Raw genomic sequence first — 12926 nt, 5'->3', positions numbered from 1 at the left:
GTTTTTATAATTTTTATTTGACGGGCAGGATTCCTTGATTCATCAATAAGAAAGTCACCCATACAAGGGTGTAGAGGGAAGAAAACATCTAATTTCCTTTGTGAATCTCTCCATATTCACCACCATGTTGGTGACACTGTATAGATTTTTCCAAAGAAAGTGATTTAAGAAACTTAACCTATCCTGCCTAGATGTCCTTACTGTAGGACCATTTGCTGGTGTAAATGCTGGTCTAGGAAAATACAAACTCAACTCCGGGAGGCTCTCTTCCACGTTCTCCACCAACCCCTTTCTTTCATCTTTCACTTCTTCCAAACTGAGTGATTCTGGGAGAGTCCCTAACCCTTCTAGCTTCCATGTGCATAACTGTAACTGCAAAACTGTACCTATTTTCACGGGGTTATTGTGAGTTTTAGAAATCGTAAAAGGTAGGAAGTGTTCAGAGCTAGTAGTCATTATTCTTAAGCACTTAGCCATTCTAACGCCCCCAAGGAGAGCTCCCTCTACTCGGAGTGCCTCATCTCAGGGGCGGTACCAACACGTTACTCCAGCTAGAAAACCGAGAGTTCTTTTCCACCTCTTCCTCTTCTCTCTATTACCTTAGATGAGGCTCATGTCATTTCTTGCCTGGTTTGGTGGGTTGAAGAGTGTCCCCTCCAAATTCAGGTCTACCTGGAGCTTATTTGGAAACAGGGTCTTTGCAGACGTGATTTGCTAAGATGATGTCATGCTAGGTTGGAGTGAGGCCTTAACCCAGGAGCTGGTGTCCTTATAACAAAGGGAGAGGACACTGAGCCTCAGAGGAGAAAAGGTTAAAGTTCATGTGACAACCGAGGCAGGGGGTGGGCTGATGGGCTGTGAGCCAAGGAATGCCGAGGGTGACTGGCAACCGCCTGGAGCTGAAAGAGGAAGATTCTTCCCTGGAGTCTCCAGATGGAGCAGGGTCTGGCCAAGCCGTGGCCTTACACTTCCGGTCTCCGGAACCCTGAAAGAAGTTTCTGTCGTTTTAAGCCACCAACTTTGTGGTGTTTTGACAGCAGTTCTAGGAAACCGATACACGTGGCTTTCTTTAAAAAAGTTCTTTTCAAAACAGCTGCAGAGAGCCTCCGATCCTTGCAGTTGGTTTTGTGTGTGGGACTCTGTTGTATGCTCTGTACCCCCCTCTTGTGACTGCGTTTCACGGTACATTTTGTTCATGGGTTTCCCGTATCCTTTTCCTACTATGTGGTCTCCTCCAGGCCAGGAATTTCGTCTATTTCTACTTGATTCATTCTCTGTTTATAGCGCTGTGAGCCTGGCACATAGTAGACATTCCACAAATACGAGGTATATGAACAATGTTTGAGCTCCCCACAGAATCTATACAGGGCTTTGTACTGAAATGAGCCCCCCTAAAAGTGTGCTCATTGGTCCAGGCATTTGTCTATACAGTCTTCCCACTTGCCGGCATCATAATACTGATATTCATCTCTTACCCCTTTAGAGCAAGCCCTCAGTTCCTACTTACAGGATCTCCTTCAATGTAGGGAACTCTGGCGAGAGAACCTCAAGCAAGAGAAATCCCTCTCTTTTATATTCTTCTCATGCGGGTTGGTCGGTAATGGCTCGGGGCAGGAAGGCCCTGAGCATGTTCCCTGAGAGGGCCCGGGATGGTTCTTCCGATTTGTCCAGTTCCTGACTGGTTTTCACTAGTGAGCCAAGAAGTCCCTGGTGTTTTAATGAGATGGTTATGAAGATTTGCTAGTTGTCTACTCTTGCATCTGGTTATTGGAGATAACCAGGAGGTCGGGGGGAGGGGGGTTTCCCAATGTTTATAAGCAGTTTGTCCACTAATGCTCGAGATAGTCAAACATTTAACCAGTAGAAGATACCACATGGCATATGTACGTGTGTCAAGAACGTCCCGCAGTACTGAGAAAACTAATAGGAGTAGAGCCCCCTTTTGATTTCCTATGAAATTTAATGTTGGAGGAAATTAATCTAACAAATATTTTACAGATTCAGATATTACAAAAGTATTAACATAAAGAGTAGGGTCTTTCAGGGGGTGGATATAGAATATAAAAAAGGCTTTTTTTGTTGTGATGGGAGAAATCTGTTTATTTTTTATTTTTATTTTTATTTTTTTTTTGAGAAATCTGTTTAAAATATATGCAATTTCAGGGAAGGAATAAAAAATAAAAATTAAAAAGGGTAGCATTTTTGAGGGGTATGTGTGAATGTTGGGAAGAATAACTGGCTCCTGAAGAAGGTGGATTTGTATAGGTTAACTGTTTAAAGTATATAACAAGTATCAGCCAAAGTAGACAGCTTACCCTCCTTCTTTCTACTTGGCAAGGTGCCTCTTTGAGTGAAAAATTCTGCAATTTCCTGCTCTTTCTCTCTAAATGACCAAGCATCTTGAGGTCTATCTCCATACCAGCCCTTGCATTTGTTTCCTCTCCTCCATTCTTTATGCCACCGCCTTTGCTTTTGCTTCAGGCCTTTATAAATAATAAGAGGAGCATGGTAAGGAAGGTGCTGCTTGTTGTTCTCTTGTTAAAAGATGGGAGAGAGAAGTGGTCTCCCCGGATGTACTGAGGTAGAGCTGAAGCAGGGTTCACGGTTTCACTGCGTAATCCTGTGACACAGGATATCAGAATCGTGTCTTCATGTTTTTCATCTCTGGGGGAAGAGGGAGTGATTTTTTTTTGGGTGATTTTGTGACAATAGGTGACTCTACCTGTTGATCCCCTAAAGGCCGAGTACGCCTTTGTGTTAAAGGCACACTTGACTCTAGCTTTCCTCCCCGGGATGACTTGGCCCAGGTTAGAGTAGATTCTTGGAGTTTTTAGCTTCCACCCGATTGTTTGGCTGCGAGGAGGGCAGGGCTGGGCAGTGGGGTGTCTGTGCAGTTCGCTGTATGTCAGGCACTGCTCTCGGCCCTTGTAGGTGCTCTCCTAGGTTCTATCACAATGCAGTGTAAGGTGAAATTACATTCTATTTCAGTATCTAAATGAACGACTCCCATCCTTATTTTTAGCCACCGTGAGGCCTTTAGTCCCTGGAGTCCTCCCTCTTTCCAGTTCTAGAAGCCCCAGGGATGCACACCCAGCAGAAAGGTCAGGGCGAAGGAGAGAAGCCTGGCGAGCCCGCTGTTTGCCCCGGGAGCCATCCTGCTGTGCCGCTCCAGGGAACCATGTAAACTGAGGCAGGCTCAGATCTCCAGAAACGGAGCCTATTTGGGAGCAGCGGGCCTCCCGGCGGGTTGGGGAGCAGAGGGCCTGCGAGGGGGGAGGGGCGGCCGGTGGCCCACAGCACCTGGACTTGGGGGGTGCTATGGGCCTGGGGGGATAAGTTTCGGGGGGCAGATGGGCCTGGGGGGGCGGGTGGGCAGATGGGCCTGGGGGGTGCAGGTGGGCAGTGGGGGGCACGAGCCTGGAGGGTGCAGGTGAGCAGTCGGGGGCTCGGGCCTGGGGGGGTGGACGGGTGGGGGGGGAGGCTGACAGGTGGGGGGGCCGGTGGACAGGGGCCGTGCTATGGGCCTGGGGGTGCAGGTGGGCAGGGAGGTGCTATGGGCCTGGGAGGGGCAGGTGGGCAGGGGGGTGCTATGGGCCTGGGAGGGGCAGGTGGGCAGGGGGGTGCTATGGGCCTGGGGGAGCGGTCGGGCCGCGGGGGGGAGGGGCTGGAGGGGGGACAGGCCGGGGAGGGGGGGCGGCCGGGCCTCTGCTCCGGAAAGCGGGGTGGGCAGAACCCAGGCAGGTCGGCGCTGCCTCCCGAGGGCTCATCGCGGCCCGACCCGGTTCTAGGTGGTCGCCCTTCTCCCGAGGCTGCTCGCTGCCGTGGGGTGTGCATGGGGTCAGGGGGTGGGACGGGGAGTCTGCAGGTGAAGAAAGATGACTCTGCCCGGCGTGGGCCTGCATGCAGGTGCGGGTGTGGGTGCGCGGGTGCGGCAGCTGAGCCCAGCGGCAGCGGAGCTGGGGTAGCCCCTCGCCCCCAGGGTGCGCATCCCTCACCCCGTCGCCCCCCCCCTCTTCCCCCCTTCCTCCGCCCTCCCCCCACGCCCTCCCTCCCCCCTGGGGCCCCCTCCCTGAGGAGAATGCCCCCCCTTCCTCCCGCAGCAGCACTTTGTGGGGGCCTGGCACCTTGGCGGTGAAGGTGCCCTTGCAGGGGCCCTGGGTGCCGACTTCCCGGTTCCCTGCGCTCCCGGGCTGTCACTGGGCCTGGATCCGGAGTGCTGCCAGGTGGAGCGCGGGCTGGGGAGACACGGCTCCCTGGGGGCCCAGGTGCCCGAGGGGGAGTCGGGGGCCGCGGGGCGCCGTGCAGTGACCCCGGGGCGGGGCGGCTCCAGGTGGCCTTGGAGTGCCAGGCCCTAGCTCATTCCTCCCCGGTGTCCACCCCGTGGCCCCTGCCAGGTGCAGCAGCCCATGCTGTCCCGAGTCCTGAGCTGCCCGGCGGGTGGGCCCTTGACCTGACCCGGTAACCTGCCAACAGCCTCTCTGGGCCCCGTTACATCCCAGGTGCCCTGGGGGAGGGGCAGGTCAACATGCCCCCCCCCAGGTCAGGTCAGGTCAGGTCAGGTAGGTCAGGTCAGGCCAGGTCAGGTCAGGTCAGGCCAGGTCAGGTTGGGTCACGCCAGGCCAGGCCAGGCCGGGTCAGGCCAGCCTGCAGATTGAGTGTTAATCAGGCTGTAGGGGCTTTGCTGTTGAGCTTGGCTTTTAGTGAAGAATTCGAGGGGGTAGTGTTTTCCGGAGTTCGTGTTCTTCTGACACACTTGAGAGGATTTCTTAGGCATGTAGACCAGTCTGGAATAACCAAGGTACTGCTACCCTGAGAAGTTCCTTATGAGGGACCTTGGGAGGTTCACCCAGCATCTAGGAGATGGGGTTCAGTTGATACTCTGCCTCCCTTTCGCTTTTATTCACCTTTACTTCTTTCAGGGGTGCATTTTAAAAAATGATCTGTGACAGAGACATAAGAATTTTTGAACATAAATAACAAAGATATCTTTAAAGCATTTTGGCAGGAAATGCAGGCATATCCATATACTCATACATGGGAAAATCATTCAGGGCAAACAAGGCTTGCTTAATTAGGTATGTCTTTACTTGCCCTTGCTTTCTTTTTTAAGATGCCAATCATAACATTTTGCATAATCAATCATTATTTTTAAACAGATTAATTTAATGTATGTGAATTATATGTAATAGTGTCTATGCCCCCCCTTTTCTTACTACCTGGTGCTGTGTCCTAGTCTTGAGTTTTTGTAACCTGTGTATGTGTTTTTCTTTCACTTTATCTCTCTCTTCCTTTCGGTCGTTCATCATCCTGTGCAATGACAAAAGCAACTCTAAGACATCGACTTGCTTTTAGAGAAATCCCCGCGCACGCCCTGAAATACAGTAATAAATGATATGTAACAGTAGTTTGAAATAAAAGAGCTATTAAAACAGGAGTATCATGGATAGGGCAGCCAGATGTTCTGGAGGAAATGATGGTGATGCTACTTTGAATGATGGATGATGACACCTTCCATGATAGGAAATATCGTGAGGAACTGACTCTCGACTTGGCATTACCTGTCACCTTCCATTATGAAGAGGACAAAACTAATTCCCCTTCTGCCCTTGAGTAATGCGGTGTAGGAAACACACAGCCACAGGTCATAGCATGGAACTATTTATATCCGGATTTTTTTCCTGTTTTAGTCGGTTTGAGTTGGGAGACAGCTGCTCTGTGAACAGGCACTAGAGGGAGCCAGACCCCTGTGGATGAATTCTTGGTCCTTGCTGGATGGAGCAGGATCCTCGCCCACAAACTTTTGAATTTAGTGCTCATTTTAGTCCACAGACGTGGTTACATGTGTACCTGAAATTTAAAAACTACAGAATTTAGAGAGTCGACTGTTACACATTCAAAGGGACTTAAGGGACCTATTATCTAAATACAACCTATGGACCTTGTTTGGATCTTGATTCAAGAAACAAACCAGCTTTAAAAAGATCTTTGTGGGACAGCTAGGGAAATTTGAACAGGGACTAAGTATTATATCATGGAATTGTTGTTAATTTTATTAGGTGTGATAATGGTATCTTGGTGATGTTAAAAAGCCCTTTTTAAATGCCATTAAAGATACATATGGAAGAATTTTGCATGACATGATATGATGTCTATAATTCACTATAAAATATGAGAAAGAAAATGTGTGTATATGTATGTGTAGATGTAACAAGAGTGATGACATCTTGATAATTGCTGGGTCTGGGGTTCATTATACTATTTGTTCTACTTTTGTGAGTATTGGAAATTTCCCATCAAAAGTAAAAAAAAAAACACACACACAGTATTTTCTTACAATTTATACTTATGGTTTAATTTGTGATCATCTACTGTTTATGTGTATTTCTTAGGTTACAAAGTCAGGTATCCAAGAAAATGTCATCTTTTCCCTCAAAGGGTAGCAGATTATGCTAGTCCAAAATGTTACAGTTGGAGTCCAGGACATTCCACCCCAAATGTGCTGTTACGGTGTATTGATTATTTTGAGCTGAAGGCACTTGAAAAACACCAAATGCAGGCAGAGGCTTTCTCTGGACTCTCCTATCTGCCTAAAGACACGTTTTCCAAAAGGAACCCAGTTGTCATAAATCTCGCTGAGTTTCGTCAGCCAGGGACTCTTGTCACAGGAGAGGAATTAGAAGTTATCATATTCAGATGGACTTTGTCACAAGCTATCATCATACCTCCTATGTGTTCTGCTAAGGACTCATTTATCTTTCCTAAAAATGATTTACTTTCCTCTAAAAGGGCTACATGCCTCCTCCCCGTTCCCGATTAATATGGTATTTAATCCTTGTTTCTGAGCCATCTTGAGGAATTATTTTTTTTTCCTGGTGTTGGGCATGGATTCCACGTTAATAAACTTCTGTTTGTTTTTCCCTTGTTAATCTGTCTTTTATTACAAGGGTCTCAGCTAAGAACTCAGAAGGGTAGATGGAAAATTAATTTCCCTCACCTATGCCCCCGCCCTGTAATATAATCTCTATTTGAGTTTCTATTCCACTAGATATCTGAAACTAAATATCATTTAATTTAGAGCAATCTCACATTGCTGTAAGTCGGAAACTTAATTCAAGATACTCTTAGTTCTGGGTTTTAGCACCGGCGTTGGCACAGCAGTGCAAGTAGTGAAAGCCGGTGAGTGAGAAGTAGTGGTGGTGAGGTGGGAACTGGTCTGTGGTTGTCGTGTCTGTGGTCAGATGCCTAGGAGGACGACGTTGATCTTTCCGGTCAGTTTGTCCCGCAAAGGACAGCCACGTTGCCCGATGCTCGGCGGCAAGCCTTCTCTTCTGTGTTTCTACCTCTCTCCTGCAGTGGGGAAAACATCCAGAGGTTTTCCTATCCTACTCTGGCTTTCTCAGCCCTGCCTATGCAGCCATTGCTGCTCTACTCCTGTGCCACATTTGTCATGGAAGGCCCTGGAGGGTTTCTCTAGAACACTTGCCACTTCCCTCGGCTGTGTTTGGTGACAAAGGCACAGGTGCCTTCTGCTTTCAAGTTCCTTTACAAATCTGGGCACTTTGGGATATACTCAGAAGAGAGGGACATGACACAGGCCACCTTCTTAAGGAAATACCACGATATCCAGCATCCCTTCCTGAAGCCTGTTGTGTCTACGTCTGAACTGGTGGGTGGGCAGGTAGGCACAGTAGGGACTCTTCTCTGATTGCTTATAGCATGAGCGTGCCCAAAGTCCTGCAGAACTCTGGATGCAGAGAAGGGTCAGGGTCAACGGGAAGTTGGAAGGAACATTTTCAATAATTAATATAATAAAATGTTATCCTGTTGAATAATTTATTTTTGTTTTTTAAAGATTTATTTATTAGAGAGAGAGAGAGAGAGGGTACACTTGAGGCGAGTGGGGAGGGGGTAGAGGGAGAGAGAGAGAGAGAATATTTCAAGCAGATTCCCCCCTGGGCTCAGAGCTCGATCCTAGGACCCTGAGATTATGACCTGAGCAGAAATCAAGAGTTAGAGGCACAATGGACTGAGCCACCCACTTGGTTTTCATACTGAAATGAACTAGGGAAACAGTAGGTAAGTGGTTATCAAGAGTGTGGGTTCTGAGAGTAGATAGACCAGTGTGTTGTATTTTTGTCTCTGAGTTTCTTTCTTTCTTTCTTTCTTTCTTTCTTTCTTTCTTTCTTTCTTTCTTTCTTTCTTTCTTTTTTCTTTCTTTCTTTCTTTCTTTCTTTCTTTCTTTCTTTCTTTCTTTCTCTTTCTCTTTCTTTCTTTCTTTCTTTCTTTCTTTCTTTCTTTCTTTCTTTTTCTTCTTTTTTTTTTTAAGATTGTATTTATTTATTCATGATAGACATAGAGAGAGAGAGAGAGGCAGAGAAAGAAGCAGGCTCCTTGGCAGGAGCCCGACATGGGACTCGATCCCGGGACTCCAGGATGGCGCCCTGGGTCAAAGGCAGGCGCTAAACCACTGAGCCACCCAGGGATCCCCAGCCTCTGGGTTCTTTAAGTGGGGATCGGGTATCTATTTGTTAAGGTTTTTAAATCTCAATTTTCTTTTTTTTTAATATTTTATTTATTCATGAGAGAGAGAGAGAGAGACAGAGGCAGAGACCCAGGCAGAGGGAGAAGCAGGCTCCATGCAGGGAGTCCAATGTGGGACTTGATCCCGGGTCTCCAGGATCACGCCCTGGGCTGAAGGCAGGTGCTCCACCACTGAGCCACCCGGGCTGCCCTAAACCTCAATTTTCTTATGTATAAAGCGGAGGCAGTAACATCTATAGTGTCTGTGTATCTGTGTATGTGAAAGTGCACAAAGAGAGTTGGGCCTGCAGTATAGAAGCAATAAATGGCAGCCATTTTCAGGAAGAATAACAAAAGCGGGAAAAAGGCCCATTTGCAATTTTTCCAACTGGTTATTAGACCTTTCCCCTAGGACGTCCCAAGTATTAGGTCAGGTCTCATAGGACTTCATGGGCATTTGAGTGCAGCTCCAGGAAGCTGAAGTCACTGCAGCCGAGAACAGGTTCTCTCTCTGGTACTCACTCTTAGTTACGTAGAGCCTCAAGTCTTGTGGTATTTTTAAGAAACGACTGCTTAGCTTTCATTCCCAGTGTGGCCCATCCTTTATGAACTGTCAGTGGAAAGGAAGCAGATGAAAGGAGGAATTCCAAGGGTATAATATCACCATGGCCTCATGAAACAGGGGGAAAGAAACCAAACAATTTATAGTGGACAAACTTCTAGATGTTTATTGCCAAGACCTGCTCAGAGTAAAAAGAAAATGCAAACAAATGCCATGTCTCTGTCCTGCACTGTAAGAAAAAGCAAAGTTACTTTACTCAGCTTTTAAAAAAAATATTTTCCTTTTCTACTCTCCACTATGGCTTTGGTATTCTGGGTAGGAGAGGAAGATAAATTGCTGCTCGATTTTCCTGGGAGTTTTGACAGTGATTCCATGTTGAGCTGGCCTCTGATTCCTCTTTACTCTTAGACGTTGGAGTTCAATCCCTTCCAGAGAGATGTTCAGCTTTGGGATTAGCTTCCTTCCTGAGGTAATATGGTGCTTGCTGGTGGTGAGGTGGCAAGAATTGACTTGGGGTAAGAAACTGCAGTCTCCCATACACACAGGCTCTCTGTCCAGATATGATCTATTAATTAATCGTATGCATCTATTAGGTTTTAGTGCTTTACTGTGTGAAGTCAGTTCTGTGAAAAAAAATGTGACTTGTATTCCACAATCAGTTATTCTCACAGCACTATTTAACACAAAGCTCTCCGATTCAGAGTGTTTTTAAAAAAGTATCCTTGTATTCTTTTCTGTTGTGGCTGTAAGCCTTATGATGGGTCCATCCAAATAATCCATATAAGCCCTCCATCTGAAGACCTTGAACACCATAAGATCTGCAAAATCACTTTTGCCATATAAACCAGCATATTCACGAGTTTTGGGGATTAGGATATGGATGTCTTTGGGGTCCGTTACTCTAACATATCCTACCCTCTGTTTCATGAAGATTTACTTTTGTCCAGATGTAAAATATGTTCATTCCCATTCCAACACCTCAAAAAGTATCAGCCCAGTTTTGTATTAAATGAAAGTTCCAGATCTCATCAGCTCTAAAGTCCCACAACTCATCAGGTATAGGTGAGGCTCTGGGTGATTCCGAGGCTCAATTTATCTCCATCTGTGAATCTGTGGAACTCAAGAAACAAGTTGCCAGCTCCCTAAGTACAACGATAGGATAAACACGAGATAACAGACATAGATGTTCTAATTCAAAAGGTGAGAAAATAGAAAGAGTGAAGAAGTCACCCGTCCTTCAAGACCCAGCAGGGCAAACATTAAATTTCAAGGCCTGTGAACAAACTTCTGTGGTTCATAGCTTCACCCCCTGGGATGGAGGCTATGGCCTTGGTCATCCTTCTGTCTTTATGAAGGAGAGCAGGTGTTTGCAGATGTGAAGTTTTATCAGTCTGTTTCCTGCTTGGAGAATTTTGGGAATCCGGCAGCTGTCTTTCATTTCATCTTCTCTGCATCCCCTTTAATTCAAGCTGCCAGTGTTTCTACTGCTTAATACTCTCAAAAACCTTGTGGATCTCCCATGTATGTCATGGGGATTTACTCCATTAGATAGGAAGCTTCTTTGCAGATATTTCTTGGATAACTCAACCTCTGGTCCTCATTCCTGACTTCTGCTGAGATTATTGAGAGGACCCATGAATTATGCACCTAATCTATTCAGAGAACTCCCTGGGACTGAATGCTTAGACTTTCTGAGCACTCTGAAGGTTGTTCAGCCACACCCTCCACTTTCTCTCCAGAGCATGATTTCCTAATAAGTGAATCTCCTGATTTTACTGTCTTTTGATATCTGGATAGGTTCAGAGTTTTTCAAATCATCTAGTCCTGGTTTCTCTGGCTGAATGATTCTTCCTTTAACCTCTTTCCTCTAGCACTTTACTATAAGTACCCAGAAGAAACCTGGCCTCACCTTCAGCACTTTGCTTGGAAATCTCAGCCTTATATCCAAGCTCGTCATTTATCAGTTTGCTTTGTAGATAACTGCAGGATACAGTTCGCTTATGCTTTTTGTCACTATATCTATACAACGATCTGCTTTCCTCTAGTTCTCAGTGATATGTTCCTACCTTAGTGGTACTTTTGATGTCCATATTTCTACAGTCTCTTTATGACATCTTAGGTATTCTCTGAGACTATATATATATATTTCTGTGCATGGTTGCCCTCCTCCTTCTGAGACTTCAGTAACAGAATCAACATCCGTATTTCTACAGACAGTCTGTAGGCAATCTAGGCCTTTTACCATGCTCCTCAAAAGTCGTCAAGCCTCTGTCCATTGCCCAGTTCCAAAGACACTCCCACATTTTCAGAGTTTTGTTTTTCGTTTTTTCCAGCTGCGCTTTATTTCTAGGTACCAGAATTTTTATCCATTTCCTGGTGTAACAAATCGTCAAAAACCTAGGGACTTAAAGCAACACAAATTTGTTACCTTATAGTCTGGAGGCAAATATGAAATCTATCTCATGGCTAAAATGTGAAGAAGCAGCAGGGCTGCATTTCTTTTGTACTCTTGAAGATAATTTATTCCTTAATTTTTCCAGCTTCTATAGGCTTCCCATATTCCTTAGTTTTTGCCTCTCTTCCAGCAGCCACACTGCTCTAACCTCGGCTTCCACTGTCACATCTTCTTCTGTGACTCTGACTCTTTGACTCTCTTCTTTCACTTATAAGGATCCTTATGATTACACTGATCCCACCTATATAATTTAGGACAGTCTCTCTACCTTAAATGCTTAAATTAATCACATCTGCAGAGTCCCTTTTGCCAAGTAAGGTAACATATTCACAAGTGCTGAGGACTAGAATGTGGACTTCTCTGGGGGACTATTATTTTGCTCATCATAGCATCTTAACTGTTTCAGGTTGCATTCTCTGGAATCAAGGTCTGAGAGTCCGGTTGAGATGCAAAGATTTTAGGGATTAACACCTGAGGAAGGGAGCAAGAATGGGCAAAGAAAAAGTTGGATTTTGATGTAGGTCTGATAAAACCTTGCCCAACTCAAGGCCAGTTGCTATCAAAGTTGTCCTGTATTGAGTCAGAATGTTACCCCCACCTTGTTCGTTCACCGAATAAACATCACCTACAGTGAAGGAGCTTTCTGCAGCTGAGGCAGACTCTGAAAGAGCCAACCCTTGGAGACTGTCTGCTGGTCACTAGGGGGAAGTTCTTCCTAGAAGGGTACCCTGGATCATGCATCTTCGTGTTTATCATGTGTATTGGGTCATCGTGAATGTGAAAGAGATTAGAAGGTAGGTGTGTAGTTCCTGCAACCTTTGAGTTGGAAGCTTCTCCTGGACCAGCTCTCAAGTCCTGGGACAGTAGTGGTTCAACTATTATAGTATTTAGGGTAGCCATTTAGCTTAGGAAAGAACTCATTTGGGCTCCAGGAACCAATGGCCATAATGGAAGTTTCCCTGTATACTTAGAGCATTCTTTCTGGAGGTTGTTGGGGAAAGTCTAGTTTATTCAACACCCAGATACAGTCTTCTGTCTCCATGCCAATAATTATTGCCATCACCTAATTTCATATTGCTATTATTTATTGAACCCTTACTCTGTACCAAGCACTGTGATAAGTATTTTACATGTAGCATCTCACTTAATCATTTCATTATGGCTGGGAACAGGTCAGGAACCAGATGCGGGTTAAGTAAAAGGGCATGAAAAATTTCAATTCTAGGCCCAGTGATCCTTCTTGGGATTGTTATATCACAGCTCAGCAACAATAGACCTCTGGTCACCATCTTCTTTTGCCCAAGTCTTGACACATAACTACAGTATGTTTAAAACATGGAATGAGGGGTCACTGAGATCAGTTGTTCGAGTTCTAGAACACTGACTACT

General features: G+C 45.8%; 1 pseudogene; it reads right to left on the bottom strand.

The window, feature by feature from the left end:
* Positions 1-7121: 7121 nt before the first annotated feature.
* Positions 7122-12926, bottom strand: part of LOC129495427 (60S acidic ribosomal protein P0-like) — a 54147-nt pseudogene continuing 48342 nt past the window's right edge.

The sequence above is a fragment of the Nyctereutes procyonoides genome, unplaced genomic scaffold (genome assembly GCF_905146905.1).
Source record: "Nyctereutes procyonoides isolate TBG_1078 unplaced genomic scaffold, NYPRO_anot_genome, whole genome shotgun sequence".
In the NCBI taxonomy this organism is placed as follows: Eukaryota; Metazoa; Chordata; class Mammalia; order Carnivora; family Canidae; genus Nyctereutes; species Nyctereutes procyonoides.
Note: the sequence above shows the minus strand (reverse complement) of the source record. Positions and strands in the feature narration are given on the sequence as shown.